This window comes from Rhinoderma darwinii, unplaced genomic scaffold (assembly GCF_050947455.1).
Source record: "Rhinoderma darwinii isolate aRhiDar2 unplaced genomic scaffold, aRhiDar2.hap1 Scaffold_658, whole genome shotgun sequence".
Taxonomy (NCBI): domain Eukaryota; kingdom Metazoa; phylum Chordata; class Amphibia; order Anura; family Rhinodermatidae; genus Rhinoderma; species Rhinoderma darwinii.
This window is the reverse complement of record NW_027464214.1, coordinates 138,241-154,441: the sequence shown is the minus strand read 5'-3', so window position 1 is coordinate 154,441 and position 16,201 is coordinate 138,241. Positions and strand designations below refer to the sequence as shown.

The following is a 16,201-nucleotide window of genomic DNA, read 5'->3' as shown; positions in this document are numbered from 1 at the left end:
CTCTGGAATCCTGAGGGCTCCACTATGACACGTGCAAAGTTCCGTCTGAACTTTATATAAGACTGTGAGGCTCAGTCAGTCACTCAGTGTTGCCTGAGAGGGCAACACTGCAACAGCCGGCCGCCAGGCTGTCTTTTTTTTGCACATTTATTTGCCTCCAGGAGGCCACAAGAGGGAGACAAGGGACTGCAAAATGGAAAATAGGCATCCACCAACTTTACAGACAACTTCTCTTTGCTCCTACAACCTCCATCCTTGCACAGTTTGTTATTCTTCCAGGTAACATAGTAACAAATCCAAATTGCTGCTCTCTTTGTAGGCAAGCAAGGGTTTGTTGCAACTGCAATTCTTACTTCTTCTTGAAATGTAGGGACGACAGTACATTCCATCACATCCACCTAGTGTACACAGGTAGGTCCATTGTGGCGGGTAGGCGGCTGGCTGCTTTAATGGCTGTTTGCTGTTCCCCTACTCCACTCCACTCCACTATTTGACTGTGGTGCTGCATCAATCAGTGGCTGGCTCAGGTGCAGCTCTTTAACTTACCTAGGAGGGAGGGAGGGAGGGCGGAGAGAAGACAAGGAAGGTGAATGAGCTGTTCCAATGTGAAATGCCGGAAACACAGAAACACAGAAGACACACACACACACACACACAACAAGAGGTGGCAATGTATTCATTAATTGCATTTAATAAATGAGCTCATTATCACACATGACTGTACAAATGCATTGTCCAACAGGTGTTGAAATAATGGGATTAAAAGGGGAGATCCCTTCAGAAAGACAGAAACAATGGCAAAGAGAAAAAACACTTTTGGAATCTGATTTTAGTCAACACATAAGGGAAGGGTGCACCGGTCCTGGAAATACTGCAATACCAGGTCAATGCGTGGAGTGGACAGAGCAAGCTCTATTTCCATCTCCCTGTTCTAAAAATCCATTTAATATATGGTCCCCAGATAGGGGACGTATCAGATATTAAACTGATAAGAACAGATACTACACTTGATCTTAGCCAAAAGGCCGAGAAGCGATAACCCGAGCGGCCCTTGCCTTGCCCGAGCCTGTCCCATACTGCTGTTCACCCCTTGCAGCGATTCAGCCTACTCCTAGGCAATTCCATGGGGCCCTGCAGGCTCACACACATTTACAGCTACTAAGCGGGAGGTGAATAAAGGCCGGAGAGGAAGCCAGACAGGATTTGCTTCTTTTGCTTGCACCACAATGCAGTGCTGAAAGAGGAGGAATCTACATAAAAACGCCTTCCTGGCAACGCCCAAATGCCCTCCTGCCATGCAGATAAACACTGGCAGCGGCAGCAAGTGCATGCCCACAGCCACCCCTTGTTCCTTCACACCTTGTATCAGCTTTAATCCAGTCCTGTGCTGCCTGCTGAGCAGCACTGAACAACACTGCCTGGGCCCAGGCTTTTATCTCTGAGGCAGGCCCCATTATGATGTCAGAAAGCTGGCTCTGGAATCCTGAGGGCTCCACTATGACACGTGCAAAGTTCCGTCTGAACTTTATATAAGACTGTGAGGCTCAGTCAGTCACTCAGTGTTGCCTGAGAGGGCAACACTGCAACAGCCGGCCGCCAGGCTGTCTTTTTTTTGCACATTTATTTGCCTCCAGGAGGCCACAAGAGGGAGACAAGGGACTGCAAAATGGAAAATAGGCATCCACCAACTTTACAGACAACTTCTCTTTGCTCCTACAACCTCCATCCTTGCACAGTTTGTTATTCTTCCAGGTAACATAGTAACAAATCCAAATTGCTGCTCTCTTTGTAGGCAAGCAAGGGTTTGTTGCAACTGCAATTCTTACTTCTTCTTGAAATGTAGGGACGACAGTACATTCCATCACATCCACCTAGTGTACACAGGTAGGTCCATTGTGGCGGGTAGGCGGCTGGCTGCTTTAATGGCTGTTTGCTGTTCCCCTACTCCACTCCACTCCACTATTTGACTGTGGTGCTGCATCAATCAGTGGCTGGCTCAGGTGCAGCTCTTTAACTTACCTAGGAGGGAGGGAGGGAGGGAGGGCGGAGAGAAGACAAGGAAGGTGAATGAGCTGTTCCAATGTGAAATGCCGGAAACACAGAAACACAGAAGACACACACACACACACACACAACAAGAGGTGGCAATGTATTCATTAATTGCATTTAATAAATGAGCTCATTATCACACATGACTGTACAAATGCATTGTCCAACAGGTGTTGAAATAATGGGATTAAAAGGGGAGATCCCTTCAGAAAGACAGAAACAATGGCAAAGAGAAAAAACACTTTTGGAATCTGATTTTAGTCAACACATAAGGGAAGGGTGCACCGGTCCTGGAAATACTGCAATACCAGGTCAATGCGTGGAGTGGACAGAGCAAGCTCTATTTCCATCTCCCTGTTCTAAAAATCCATTTAATATATGGTCCCCAGATAGGGGACGTATCAGATATTAAACTGATAAGAACAGATTTTTTTTTTTTTTTATTTTAAAAGCCCGAGTCGTGCTTTCTATCACCCAAGTGCATAAAAAGTGCAGAGGTGCCACACAAAAAGTGCACAAGGATGCGGTCTATCGCAGCCCTTCTCTTAAAAGAGAGAGGCCCCGCATAACCATTCCCTGACCCTCCAAACCATAGGCCTAGAGGATCAAGGATCGATGGTCCCCCCTCGCCGAAGCTTAGGGAGACCCAAACACACTCCTAGGCTTCTACCTGGGCTGCCACCCCAGTGTCCACCTAGGAGCCTGCATCCTAGTTGCACCTCCCCTCCGAAGAAGGGAGGCCGGGTTGCAGGGGAAAAAGGAACCAGAAGGCCACACATTTTCCCCCTAGACCTCAGGAGGGTCCCAAAAGGGCACCGCATCCCAAAATCCTTGTGACAAACGTGACAAACACACAGTGAAAAACAAAATTAAATAAGTGGATGTGCGCTGTGATACAGCCTGGACATCCGCCAGGTATAAAAAAATTCCTCATCTCCCAGCCAGAAGGCCGGGAGAATAAAGGTGTGTGCTCATATAGCGTGAAAGAGAGTGCGTGCAAGTGTGCCTTCACTCAGTGGGATCCCACCCCCAGTGAGTTAGGGCACCCCAGGGTCACCAGCCCTGGGGCACATAGCAACTCGGGCTTCCAAACTACCCGGCCTAATGACCTCGATCCGGCGGTCGCCTGGTCACCTACAAATGGTACCTTTAAACCAAATGCGTACACCAGAGCGATGACCGTTGTGGTTCCCTGCCCTCACCTCGGCGTTCTGTCATCCCCCTACGATGGCCCACGTACCACCGGCAGGGATGATTACTAACCTCAGCTTGAGCAGGTACTACACTTGATCTTAGCCAAAAGGCCGAGAAGCGATAACCCGAGCGGCCCTTGCCTTGCCCGAGCCTGTCCCATACTGCTGTTCACCCCTTGCAGCGATTCAGCCTACTCCTAGGCAATTCCATGGGGCCCTGCAGGCTCACACACATTTACAGCTACTAAGCGGGAGGTGAATAAAGGCCGGAGAGGAAGCCAGACAGGATTTGCTTCTTTTGCTTGCACCACAATGCAGTGCTGAAAGAGGAGGAATCTACATAAAAACGCCTTCCTGGCAACGCCCAAATGCCCTCCTGCCATGCAGATAAACACTGGCAGCGGCAGCAAGTGCATGCCCACAGCCACCCCTTGTTCCTTCACACCTTGTATCAGCTTTAATCCAGTCCTGTGCTGCCTGCTGAGCAGCACTGAACAACACTGCCTGGGCCCAGGCTTTTATCTCTGAGGCAGGCCCCATTATGATGTCAGAAAGCTGGCTCTGGAATCCTGAGGGCTCCACTATGACACGTGCAAAGTTCCGTCTGAACTTTATATAAGACTGTGAGGCTCAGTCAGTCACTCAGTGTTGCCTGAGAGGGCAACACTGCAACAGCCGGCCGCCAGGCTGTCTTTTTTTTGCACATTTATTTGCCTCCAGGAGGCCACAAGAGGGAGACAAGGGACTGCAAAATGGAAAATAGGCATCCACCAACTTTACAGACAACTTCTCTTTGCTCCTACAACCTCCATCCTTGCACAGTTTGTTATTCTTCCAGGTAACATAGTAACAAATCCAAATTGCTGCTCTCTTTGTAGGCAAGCAAGGGTTTGTTGCAACTGCAATTCTTACTTCTTCTTGAAATGTAGGGACGACAGTACATTCCATCACATCCACCTAGTGTACACAGGTAGGTCCATTGTGGCGGGTAGGCGGCTGGCTGCTTTAATGGCTGTTTGCTGTTCCCCTACTCCACTCCACTCCACTATTTGACTGTGGTGCTGCATCAATCAGTGGCTGGCTCAGGTGCAGCTCTTTAACTTACCTAGGAGGGAGGGAGGGAGGGAGGGCGGAGAGAAGACAAGGAAGGTGAATGAGCTGTTCCAATGTGAAATGCCGGAAACACAGAAACACAGAAGACACACACACACACACACACAACAAGAGGTGGCAATGTATTCATTAATTGCATTTAATAAATGAGCTCATTATCACACATGACTGTACAAATGCATTGTCCAACAGGTGTTGAAATAATGGGATTAAAAGGGGAGATCCCTTCAGAAAGACAGAAACAATGGCAAAGAGAAAAAACACTTTTGGAATCTGATTTTAGTCAACACATAAGGGAAGGGTGCACCGGTCCTGGAAATACTGCAATACCAGGTCAATGCGTGGAGTGGACAGAGCAAGCTCTATTTCCATCTCCCTGTTCTAAAAATCCATTTAATATATGGTCCCCAGATAGGGGACGTATCAGATATTAAACTGATAAGAACAGATTTTTTTTTTTTTTTTTTTTTTTTTAAACCCTCAGAGGTAAAAATATAAGTTCATTATATTTTTTGCACCTCAAACACTTTCACCAATCTTACACTCTGTATTTAGTGCGTTTCTTTAAGCTCATCATCGGGTCAATGATTTTTCTTTTTTTTAAACATATTTATTTACATTTACAATTAAACAAAAAAGGCATACAATCCCATCACCTTAGTCTAAACCCTTCACTCCACCCACCATTTATACTTTAACTACATACCTCCACTTCAAAAATTTCCAAATACCCTCTGCATCTGCTTCCCCAAACCTTTTCTTGTCCGACAAATATACCACATACATTCTATCCAAAATCATCCTCAAACACCCTTCTACCGTCACTTCCTTTCTTCTAAAGACATACAAATTCCTTACATCCCACAAAACTTCTTTAATGATTGCTAACATAATACACCACACCCTCTGTTTTTTCCTATCTAACATTCCCAACCCAAACATTATTACCTCAAACGTCAGTTTTTTAACCCCAACCACCTCTTTACACAAAGGACTCACACCCTTCCACACTTCCTGAGCCACATCACAATTCCAGAATAAATGTAAAATACTTTCACACCCTCCACACCCCACTCTTGGACATGCTTCACTCCTCCCAATCCCACGATTTCTTTGAAACTCTCTCACAGGCAACGCTCCATGCATACTTTGCCATACAATCTCTTTCTGTCTATTTGTTATCCCATCCGTTTCCAAACTCTTCCATACTCTCCCTACATTCACCCTTCTCACCATATTTATAGGACACTGCACTTCTTTTCCTTCAATACATCTCAACATCTCTTTTTTATTTCTCAACACATCACCCTTCCCCAACAACTCATAGCTTTTCAAAAACTTTTCCACATACAGATACCACTTTGGACATATAAGTGCATACGGCACTCTTAAATCTCTCCCTATCCATCCTAATCTGCATAACACACTCCCACTCAGATATCTTACCATACATGCAAATTTCCAATCACCTCCCATCATCCTTCTTACTGCAAACACACTATTCACTCCCAAATATACCTCAATATTAGGAAACCCCATTCCCCCATTCTTTACACTTTTCCTCACAGTCTCTCTCTTCACTCTCTCCATCTTAGAACCCCAAAAAAATACCATCAGCACTCTATTCAATCTTCTCAGCATCATAGACCCTGGCGGAAAGACAAAAGCAACATACAACAAAATTGGTAAAATCACACTTTTAATCACCAGAATCTTCCCAGCAAAAGACAATTCTCTCAAACGCCAGAAATTCATTTTCTTAATAATCTTTTTACCAACATCCTCCCAACTTTCATTCCCATCCAATTTTTCATCAAATTTCACCCCCAAAATCTGAATCGCTCCTTCCACACATTTTACACCTAAATCTTCTCTCCTCCCAATGTTCCCAAACCTCTTACATTCACTCTTATCCCAATTTACTCTAAATGCAGATGCCCCACAGAACAAAGCAACTAACAATTTTGCACGCCTTACCGCAGCATCGGATTCACAAATCACACACACATCATCCATGTATGCTAATACTTTTACTTCTTTCCCACCACAACCAGGAATCTTCACACCTCTCATACATTTATCCTTCCGAAACATCTGTAATAAAGGCTCAATCGCACAAATAAAGGCAATCGGAGACAGGGGACACCCCTGCCTCACACCGGAACCCACACTTATCTCACCACCAACCCATCCATTAATGAGAATCTTACTATACACATTCTTATACAACACTCTTACAACATTCACAAAGTCACTAGGAAAACCCATTCTTACCAAAACTCTAAATAAAAAATCATGCGCCAAACGATCAAAAGCTTTTTCAAAATCAATTGACAGAACATTCAATACTTGTTTCCTCTCCATGCTATCCCATATCACATCTCTCAGCAAACACAAATTCTCACTAATCCTCCTCCCCGGCACTCCACACACTTGCTCCTCCCCAACCACCTGACCAATCACATCTCTCATCCTATTTGCAATCAGCTTAGCAAACACCTTATAGTCCACATTCAACAAAGTAATCGGCCTCCAATTTTTAACATCATTCACATCCCCTTTCTTATAAATCAAAACCACCACCCCACTTTTCATACTTTCAACCATCCTACCATTCTCCCACATAAATTTATAAACTTGCACCATATCATCCTTAATCACATCCCACATTTTTATGTAAAATTCCATCGGTAACCCATCATCCCCTGGGGTCTTATTCACAGCCATACTATCCAACACTCTCTTTACTTCATCCTCCTCAATGTTTCTCATCAAATTTGCATATTCAATTACTTCCACCCTATTTTCAATCATACTCACCACTTCAGCCTCCAAGTCCCTATCAATCTCTTTCACTGCATACAATTCTTTATAAAAACTTTCAACCACAGAAAACACTGCTTTTCCTTTCACCACCCTTCCATTTTTATCATACACTCTCACCAAATCCTCCTTTTTCCCCACTACTTTTTTGAAAAAATACCTAGAACATTTTTCCCCCTTTTCCAATTTATCTAATTTTGACTGATACATAATCTTTCTACCTTTTTCTAACAACCATTCCCTCATCTCATTTTTCACACAATCAATCTCCTCATCCACACTCCAACCTCTCTTTTTAACCTTCTGGAGAAAATTCAACCTTATATTATAACATTCATACCTCTTCCTCCTCTCCACAGCTTTCCTATAACCAACCTTTCTAAAAAACACACGTGTTCTTTCTTTAACCCAATCCCACCATGTTATTATATCCACAAAATCACCTTTTTTCTCATACCAAAACCTATATGTATCCACATATTTTCCACAAACACTCTCATCATCCAACAAACTCACATTTAATTTCCATAAACCCCTCCCACTCCCACAATCCTCATCCCAGACCAACTCACACTTAATGCACTCGTGATCAGAATATCCTACCTTCATTTGCATATATCCCTTACCCATCACCCCCTTAGAAACAAAAATCATATCAATTCTACTGCTGTGTCTCCCACTATCCGCATAATAAGTATCTACTATAGGGTTAACACCACACAGGTGCACTACATCCCTCAATCCAAAATCAGTGAGTACAGACTTTAGCACATTCCCAGACACATCCAAATCCCCTCTAGTATCACAGTTAAAATCCCCCACCCACACAATATGTTCCCTACCTGGCAAAAACAGTTTAATTCTCTCAAACAACTCCACTCTCTCTTCCTTTTTTGCAGACGCATACACATTAATTACACGCACATTCACACCACATACTTTTATAACCACTAACAGGCACCGCCCCTCCTCAATCACTGTGTAGCTACAAACCTCCACCCTGCTACTCCTAACCAACACCCCAACACCATCATTTCTATTGTGACTAGAACATGACCATATTGCTGCACCAAAACCCCACTCCTCCTGCTTAACTATATACTCTATCCCGCACTCCTGCACACAAATTAAATCTGCTCCACTGAAAGACAATTCCTCCAAAATGGCTGCTCTCCTGGCCCGGTTTTTAAACACCCGGACATTGGAAGACAAAATTTTAAACGACATTTTATAACTGCCCTAGGCAGAAAAAGGTGAAAAAACACAAAGCAGAACCCTCAAACTTTCCGGGTTAAAGGCCCGGGAGAGTTTTCTTCACTAGTCTCATACTCCATGTTCGGCTCAAACAATGCCTGAAAGGCGTTCGCCGTCTCCACACTTTGCGTCTCCACCACTTCAATTCTCTGTTTTTTTGGAAAGTTCCCCACTCTCTGTGGGCGAAAAGACATCTCCACTTCTCTCACTGGACTCAACACTCCAGAGGAAGACCATTCTGATATCCTCTGAGATTCTTCTACCACAGGGCTTGGCATGTCCTCAATGAAAGTTTCCTCAATTGCCTGCACCTGCGTGCTATCTCGCTCAGCCTCAGCCAATATTGCATCAAGGATTTCTTTCTGCCTTTGCTCCTCCACCTCCCTTTCTATCCTTAACCTCTCATTGGCTTCCTCTTGCTTCTGGATATTCTTCTGTCTCTGTGCCTCTCTTTCCTTTTCCTCTTTCTCCTTTCTCTTCTTGCCCACTGGGCAATCTCTATACAGGTGCCCCACTTCACCACACAAATCACACGATCGGGGTTCCGTACATGCACCTGCCTCATGTCCAGCCAGCTTACAATTCCTGCACACCTTCACCCCAGGGCAGCACTCCTTAGTGTGACCAAACTGGTGACAGAACCGACAAAATTTTGGCATATTTTGATAATACAAATATCCTCTATAGCCAGCAATGGAAAAGGACAATGGAGGGCTCTTAACTCCACCAATACAATCCGGGTCCAGCTTAAACTGGACGAAAAATTTATAAGTTCCATTGAACACTTTCAATGAGCTGGTCATTTTGGTTCCCCCTTTCACACTGGTGCAATATAAACTCAAAAAGTTCTTGATTAAGTCCAGCTGGGTAAATGGGTTGAAGACATGTACAAATAGTACCCTCTCTCCCATAGCAAATAGAGGCACAAAAGAGACATTTTTCAAAACCTCACAGTTAGCATTCACTTTTAAGGCTTCATAGAAATTTAAACAGTCATTTTCTTCTTGAAAGGACACATCATACAATCCTTGCTTTCTGTTTTCTTGCACGCAGAATAATTTATAAAGAGGGATACCTGCCATGTCGACCACCAGCTTCCTTCCAACAAATTCAACGGTGTTCTTACCAGAATCACTTGGGTCTACCTTAATTCGTATGGTTCTCTCCACCGGTGTTGTCCTTGCTGCATCCATGCTGACTATACCTGCCGATCCACGATCACAGAACGATCACCACTCTGGTTCCTCCCAAGGGAAAACCCGCACCCCCTGACCAAGACCAGAGCAATAAACTCTGATCTTAGCCAAAAGGCCGAGAAGCGATAACCCGAGCGGCCCTTGCCTTGCCCGAGCCTGTCCCATACTGCTGTTCACCCCTTGCAGCGATTCAGCCTACTCCTAGGCAATTCCATGGGGCCCTGCAGGCTCACACACATTTACAGCTACTAAGCGGGAGGTGAATAAAGGCCGGAGAGGAAGCCAGACAGGATTTGCTTCTTTTGCTTGCACCACAATGCAGTGCTGAAAGAGGAGGAATCTACATAAAAACGCCTTCCTGGCAACGCCCAAATGCCCTCCTGCCATGCAGATAAACACTGGCAGCGGCAGCAAGTGCATGCCCACAGCCACCCCTTGTTCCTTCACACCTTGTATCAGCTTTAATCCAGTCCTGTGCTGCCTGCTGAGCAGCACTGAACAACACTGCCTGGGCCCAGGCTTTTATCTCTGAGGCAGGCCCCATTATGATGTCAGAAAGCTGGCTCTGGAATCCTGAGGGCTCCACTATGACACGTGCAAAGTTCCGTCTGAACTTTATATAAGACTGTGAGGCTCAGTCAGTCACTCAGTGTTGCCTGAGAGGGCAACACTGCAACAGCCGGCCGCCAGGCTGTCTTTTTTTTGCACATTTATTTGCCTCCAGGAGGCCACAAGAGGGAGACAAGGGACTGCAAAATGGAAAATAGGCATCCACCAACTTTACAGACAACTTCTCTTTGCTCCTACAACCTCCATCCTTGCACAGTTTGTTATTCTTCCAGGTAACATAGTAACAAATCCAAATTGCTGCTCTCTTTGTAGGCAAGCAAGGGTTTGTTGCAACTGCAATTCTTACTTCTTCTTGAAATGTAGGGACGACAGTACATTCCATCACATCCACCTAGTGTACACAGGTAGGTCCATTGTGGCGGGTAGGCGGCTGGCTGCTTTAATGGCTGTTTGCTGTTCCCCTACTCCACTCCACTCCACTATTTGACTGTGGTGCTGCATCAATCAGTGGCTGGCTCAGGTGCAGCTCTTTAACTTACCTAGGAGGGAGGGAGGGAGGGAGGGCGGAGAGAAGACAAGGAAGGTGAATGAGCTGTTCCAATGTGAAATGCCGGAAACACAGAAACACAGAAGACACACACACACACACACACAACAAGAGGTGGCAATGTATTCATTAATTGCATTTAATAAATGAGCTCATTATCACACATGACTGTACAAATGCATTGTCCAACAGGTGTTGAAATAATGGGATTAAAAGGGGAGATCCCTTCAGAAAGACAGAAACAATGGCAAAGAGAAAAAACACTTTTGGAATCTGATTTTAGTCAACACATAAGGGAAGGGTGCACCGGTCCTGGAAATACTGCAATACCAGGTCAATGCGTGGAGTGGACAGAGCAAGCTCTATTTCCATCTCCCTGTTCTAAAAATCCATTTAATATATGGTCCCCAGATAGGGGACGTATCAGATATTAAACTGATAAGAACAGATTTTTTTTTTTTTTTTTTTTTTTTTTTATTGAAAGCCCGAGCCGTGCTTTCTATCACCCAAGTGCATAAAAAGTGCAGAGGTGCCACACAAAAAGTGCACAAGGATGCGGTCTATCGCAGCCCTTCTCTTAAAAGAGAGAGGCCCCGCATAACCATTCCCTGACCCTCCAAACCATAGGCCTAGAGGATCAAGGATCGATGGTCCCCCCTCGCCGGAGCTTAGGGAGACCCAAACACACTCCTAGGCTTCTACCTGGGCTGCCACCCCAGTGTCCACCTAGGAGCCTGCATCCTAGTTGCACCTCCCCTCCGAAGAAGGGAGGCCAGGTTGCAGGGGAAAAAGGAACCAGAAGGCCACACATTTTCCCCCTAGACCTCAGGAGGGTCCCAAAAGGGCACCGCATCCCAAAATCCTTGTGACAAACGTGACAAACACACAGTGAAAAACAAAATTAAATAAGTGGATGTGCGCTGTGATACAGCCTGGACATCCGCCAGGTATAAAAAAATTCCTCATCTCCCAGCCAGAAGGCCGGGAGAATAAAGGTGTGTGCTCATATAGCGTGAAAGAGAGTGCGTGCAAGTGTGCCTTCACTCAGTGGGATCCCACCCCCAGTGAGTTAGGGCACCCCAGGGTCACCAGCCCTGGGGCACATAGCAACTCGGGCTTCCAAACTACCCGGCCTAATGACCTCGATCCGGCGGTCGCCTGGTCACCTACAAATGGTACCTTTAAACCAAATGCGTACACCAGAGCGATGACCGTTGTGGTTCCCTGCCCTCACCTCGGCGTTCTGTCATCCCCCTACGATGGCCCACGTACCATCGGCAGGGATGATTACTAACCCCCACTGATAAGAACAGATACTACACTTGATCTTAGCCAAAAGGCCGAGAAGCGATAACCCGAGCGGCCCTTGCCTTGCCCGAGCCTGTCCCATACTGCTGTTCACCCCTTGCAGCGATTCAGCCTACTCCTAGGCAATTCCATGGGGCCCTGCAGGCTCACACACATTTACAGCTACTAAGCGGGAGGTGAATAAAGGCCGGAGAGGAAGCCAGACAGGATTTGCTTCTTTTGCTTGCACCACAATGCAGTGCTGAAAGAGGAGGAATCTACATAAAAACGCCTTCCTGGCAACGCCCAAATGCCCTCCTGCCATGCAGATAAACACTGGCAGCGGCAGCAAGTGCATGCCCACAGCCACCCCTTGTTCCTTCACACCTTGTATCAGCTTTAATCCAGTCCTGTGCTGCCTGCTGAGCAGCACTGAACAACACTGCCTGGGCCCAGGCTTTTATCTCTGAGGCAGGCCCCATTATGATGTCAGAAAGCTGGCTCTGGAATCCTGAGGGCTCCACTATGACACGTGCAAAGTTCCGTCTGAACTTTATATAAGACTGTGAGGCTCAGTCAGTCACTCAGTGTTGCCTGAGAGGGCAACACTGCAACAGCCGGCCGCCAGGCTGTCTTTTTTTTGCACATTTATTTGCCTCCAGGAGGCCACAAGAGGGAGACAAGGGACTGCAAAATGGAAAATAGGCATCCACCAACTTTACAGACAACTTCTCTTTGCTCCTACAACCTCCATCCTTGCACAGTTTGTTATTCTTCCAGGTAACATAGTAACAAATCCAAATTGCTGCTCTCTTTGTAGGCAAGCAAGGGTTTGTTGCAACTGCAATTCTTACTTCTTCTTGAAATGTAGGGACGACAGTACATTCCATCACATCCACCTAGTGTACACAGGTAGGTCCATTGTGGCGGGTAGGCGGCTGGCTGCTTTAATGGCTGTTTGCTGTTCCCCTACTCCACTCCACTCCACTATTTGACTGTGGTGCTGCATCAATCAGTGGCTGGCTCAGGTGCAGCTCTTTAACTTACCTAGGAGGGAGGGAGGGAGGGAGGGCGGAGAGAAGACAAGGAAGGTGAATGAGCTGTTCCAATGTGAAATGCCGGAAACACAGAAACACAGAAGACACACACACACACACACACAACAAGAGGTGGCAATGTATTCATTAATTGCATTTAATAAATGAGCTCATTATCACACATGACTGTACAAATGCATTGTCCAACAGGTGTTGAAATAATGGGATTAAAAGGGGAGATCCCTTCAGAAAGACAGAAACAATGGCAAAGAGAAAAAACACTTTTGGAATCTGATTTTAGTCAACACATAAGGGAAGGGTGCACCGGTCCTGGAAATACTGCAATACCAGGTCAATGCGTGGAGTGGACAGAGCAAGCTCTATTTCCATCTCCCTGTTCTAAAAATCCATTTAATATATGGTCCCCAGATAGGGGACGTATCAGATATTAAACTGATAAGAACAGATAAGGTTTCAACAAAGTTTTTTATTGGCAAAAATAATATATTTTACAGACTTTTTTTTTAAAATTGAAACCACAAGATAAAATCAACAGCATAATACATGAATATTCATACATTTAAATGAATACAAAAGTAATAATAATAAGACCATTAATACAGATGTTATAATAAAAGTACAGAACAATAGCAGGATAAAATTTATACAGGGCATAAAAGACATAAAAGAATAAAACCATTTTTATTTACAATGTTATGGTATTCCACATTTGCAAACACCACATGGATGTTGCTTCTTTTACCCCTAGCTGCTTTTTGTCCCTAAGATAATAAATATACATTTCACTTAGGGCATATTTCACACAATTTTTAACGTCAATAAAATCATGTTTAAAAAGCAGAATGTTCCTAACCTTCCAAATGGCATTCTTAAAACAGTTTAAAATGATCCAACAGACCATTTGCTGTTTAAAACTTGGGCAGTTAAAAAGACCATAAAACACGTATTCAAATTTAAGATCTTTAAGACCGCAGGCCCATTTCAGCAATGGGCCTACCTTCCTCCAAACCTCCTGTGCATATGGGCAGTTCCAAAACAGGTGCATTATCGTCTCGTCGTCACCACACCTGTCTCTCGGGCACTTGGCTCTCGCCACCAGTCCTCGCCTATGCTGGAATTCACGAGTAGGGAGGCACTGGTGAACGATTGCCCAGGCAAGGTCCTTGTGCACATTTGCCATAAATTTCCCGAAAACGTTCCGCCACACCACCTTGGACCTTGCCTGTGAGAAATTTGAAACTGCCAGTGTATCCTCCTGCCGCCTACAGGAGAGTGACACTTTTTTCTGGTCCCCCAATATGTCAGGCTCCAATTCTTGGAGACCTAGGAGCCTGACAGTTTTTTCGAGCACCGCATATTGTTTTGGGGGACACAGAAGCACAGGAGAATTCAAAGGGACACGAAACCATCGTTTAAAAATCATGCCCGTAGCGTACTTTAAAAAGTAGCTAAAAATACCATCAGAATTATATATTTTAAAACAGAAGCAAAAGTATTTAATGTAAAAGAAGTTAAAAAGGTTAGGAACATCTCTCCCGCCATTGTCCTTACATCTGTACATAAAATCACGTTTTAGTTTTTCCATTTTGGAACCCCATAAAAACATAAAACAGATCCTGGTCACTTTTTTAATATATAAAATTGTTGGAGGGAAAACCATAGCTACATAAAGCATTATGGGTAATAAAACAGATTTAATTATTAAAACTTTTCCCTCCATGGTGAGATTTCTCAAATTCCACATTAAAACCTTTTTTTCCATTTTGGCAATTACTGAATCCCAATTGGGTCTCCCATCGTTTTCTTGATTAAAAACAATTCCTAAAATTTTTATCTGATCCTGCTGCATGTTAACTCCTGGTGTCACAGAGGAATCCCATACACCAGTATAAAAACAGTCACACTTATCAACGTTTAATTTAAAACCAGAGGCTTCACAAAAAAAGCCGGTGTTCCTCAATGCCCGTCTCATAGAAGCGGCGTCTGGGCATAGGACGGTGGCGTCATCCATATAGCCTAGGATTTTTACCTGGTTCCCCCTTCCTCCAGGTATGGGCACGCCTCTGATGACTTTATCATCTCTTATTAGGGTGAACAGAGGTTCTATGGCACAAATAAAAAGGAGCGGAGACAACGGGCACCCCTGTTTCACCCCTGATAAAAGAGGAACACCTTTAGTTAAAAATCCGTTGATAGAAATTTGGCTAAAACAGGATCGATATAAAAGCTTAATACGTGTTAAAATAATTTCAGGAACAGCCATCTTTTTAAGAACCATAAAAAGATATTCATGGGAGACCCGGTCAAAAGCCTTCTCGAAATCTAAGGATAAAATAGCAAGGCTTTGACCCCTTTCTTTAAAATACCAAATGATGTCACGTAAAATATTCAGGGACTCAGTAATTGACCTCCCAGGTACCCCACATACCTGGTTTGGATGGATTAATTTATGAATAAAAGGTTTAAAACGGATTGTTATTAGTTTAGCTAAAATTTTACAATCAACGTTTAAAAGAGTAATAGGGCGCCAGTTTTTTAACTGGTCCCTCTCACCTTTTTTAAAAATTAAGGACACAATCCCCCTCCTCCAGGAAGGGGGCAGCTCTTCAGTAATAAAAACTTCCTTATACAATAAAAACATGTCATTCTTTAAAATTTCCCAAAAAGCATGATAAAATTCGATGGGCAGACCATCTTCCCCAGGAGCTTTCCCATTAGAAAAACTTTTAAAAGCAAATAAAAGTTCCTCCAAGGTAATATTACGGGATAAAACTTCCTGGTCTAAAATATCTAGCTTGGCATCAAGGGAATTAAGAACATGTTCTAAAAAGGAAGGATCAATATTTTTCTTGTTAAAAAGAGATTGGTAGAAATTAAAAGCAGAATTTAAAATGCCGACCATAGTGGTTTCTCCTTCAAGGTTTAAAATGACATCTCGTTTATCCATTACCTTTTTGAAGAAGAACCGGGAACACTTCTCGCCATCCTCGAGGTGCTTTACATGTGAATTAAAAATTATTTGTTTCCCTTTCTCTTCTATGGCATATTTTATTTCAGCTTTAAGATTTAAGATATCATCATCAACATCCATACCAATCTCCTTCAATTTAA

The 16,201-nt window shown here is 44.2% G+C and overlaps 6 non-coding genes and 1 pseudogene across 6 annotated transcripts; all 7 read right to left on the bottom strand.

The window, feature by feature from the left end:
• Positions 1-846: 846 nt before the first annotated feature.
• LOC142728008 (U2 spliceosomal RNA) lies at positions 847-1,037 on the bottom strand. Its single transcript, XR_012877417.1, has one exon. It is a non-coding gene; the product is annotated as a U2 spliceosomal RNA (small nuclear RNA).
• Positions 1,038-2,323: 1,286 nt separating this feature from the next.
• Positions 2,324-2,505, bottom strand: LOC142727965 (U2 spliceosomal RNA). Its single transcript, XR_012877388.1, has one exon. It is a non-coding gene; the product is annotated as a U2 spliceosomal RNA (small nuclear RNA).
• A 790-nt stretch (positions 2,506-3,295) lies between these two features.
• Positions 3,296-3,365, bottom strand: LOC142727982 (U2 spliceosomal RNA; annotated as a pseudogene).
• Positions 3,366-4,651: 1,286 nt separating this feature from the next.
• On the bottom strand, positions 4,652-4,851 carry LOC142727961 (U2 spliceosomal RNA). Its single transcript, XR_012877386.1, has one exon. It is a non-coding gene; the product is annotated as a U2 spliceosomal RNA (small nuclear RNA).
• A 6,190-nt stretch (positions 4,852-11,041) lies between these two features.
• LOC142727970 (U2 spliceosomal RNA) lies at positions 11,042-11,235 on the bottom strand. Its single transcript, XR_012877391.1, has one exon. It is a non-coding gene; the product is annotated as a U2 spliceosomal RNA (small nuclear RNA).
• Positions 11,236-11,915: 680 nt separating this feature from the next.
• On the bottom strand, positions 11,916-12,097 carry LOC142727979 (U2 spliceosomal RNA). Its single transcript, XR_012877393.1, has one exon. It is a non-coding gene; the product is annotated as a U2 spliceosomal RNA (small nuclear RNA).
• Positions 12,098-13,383: 1,286 nt separating this feature from the next.
• On the bottom strand, positions 13,384-13,575 carry LOC142727956 (U2 spliceosomal RNA). Its single transcript, XR_012877382.1, has one exon. It is a non-coding gene; the product is annotated as a U2 spliceosomal RNA (small nuclear RNA).
• Between the last annotated feature and the right edge of the window lie 2,626 nt (positions 13,576-16,201).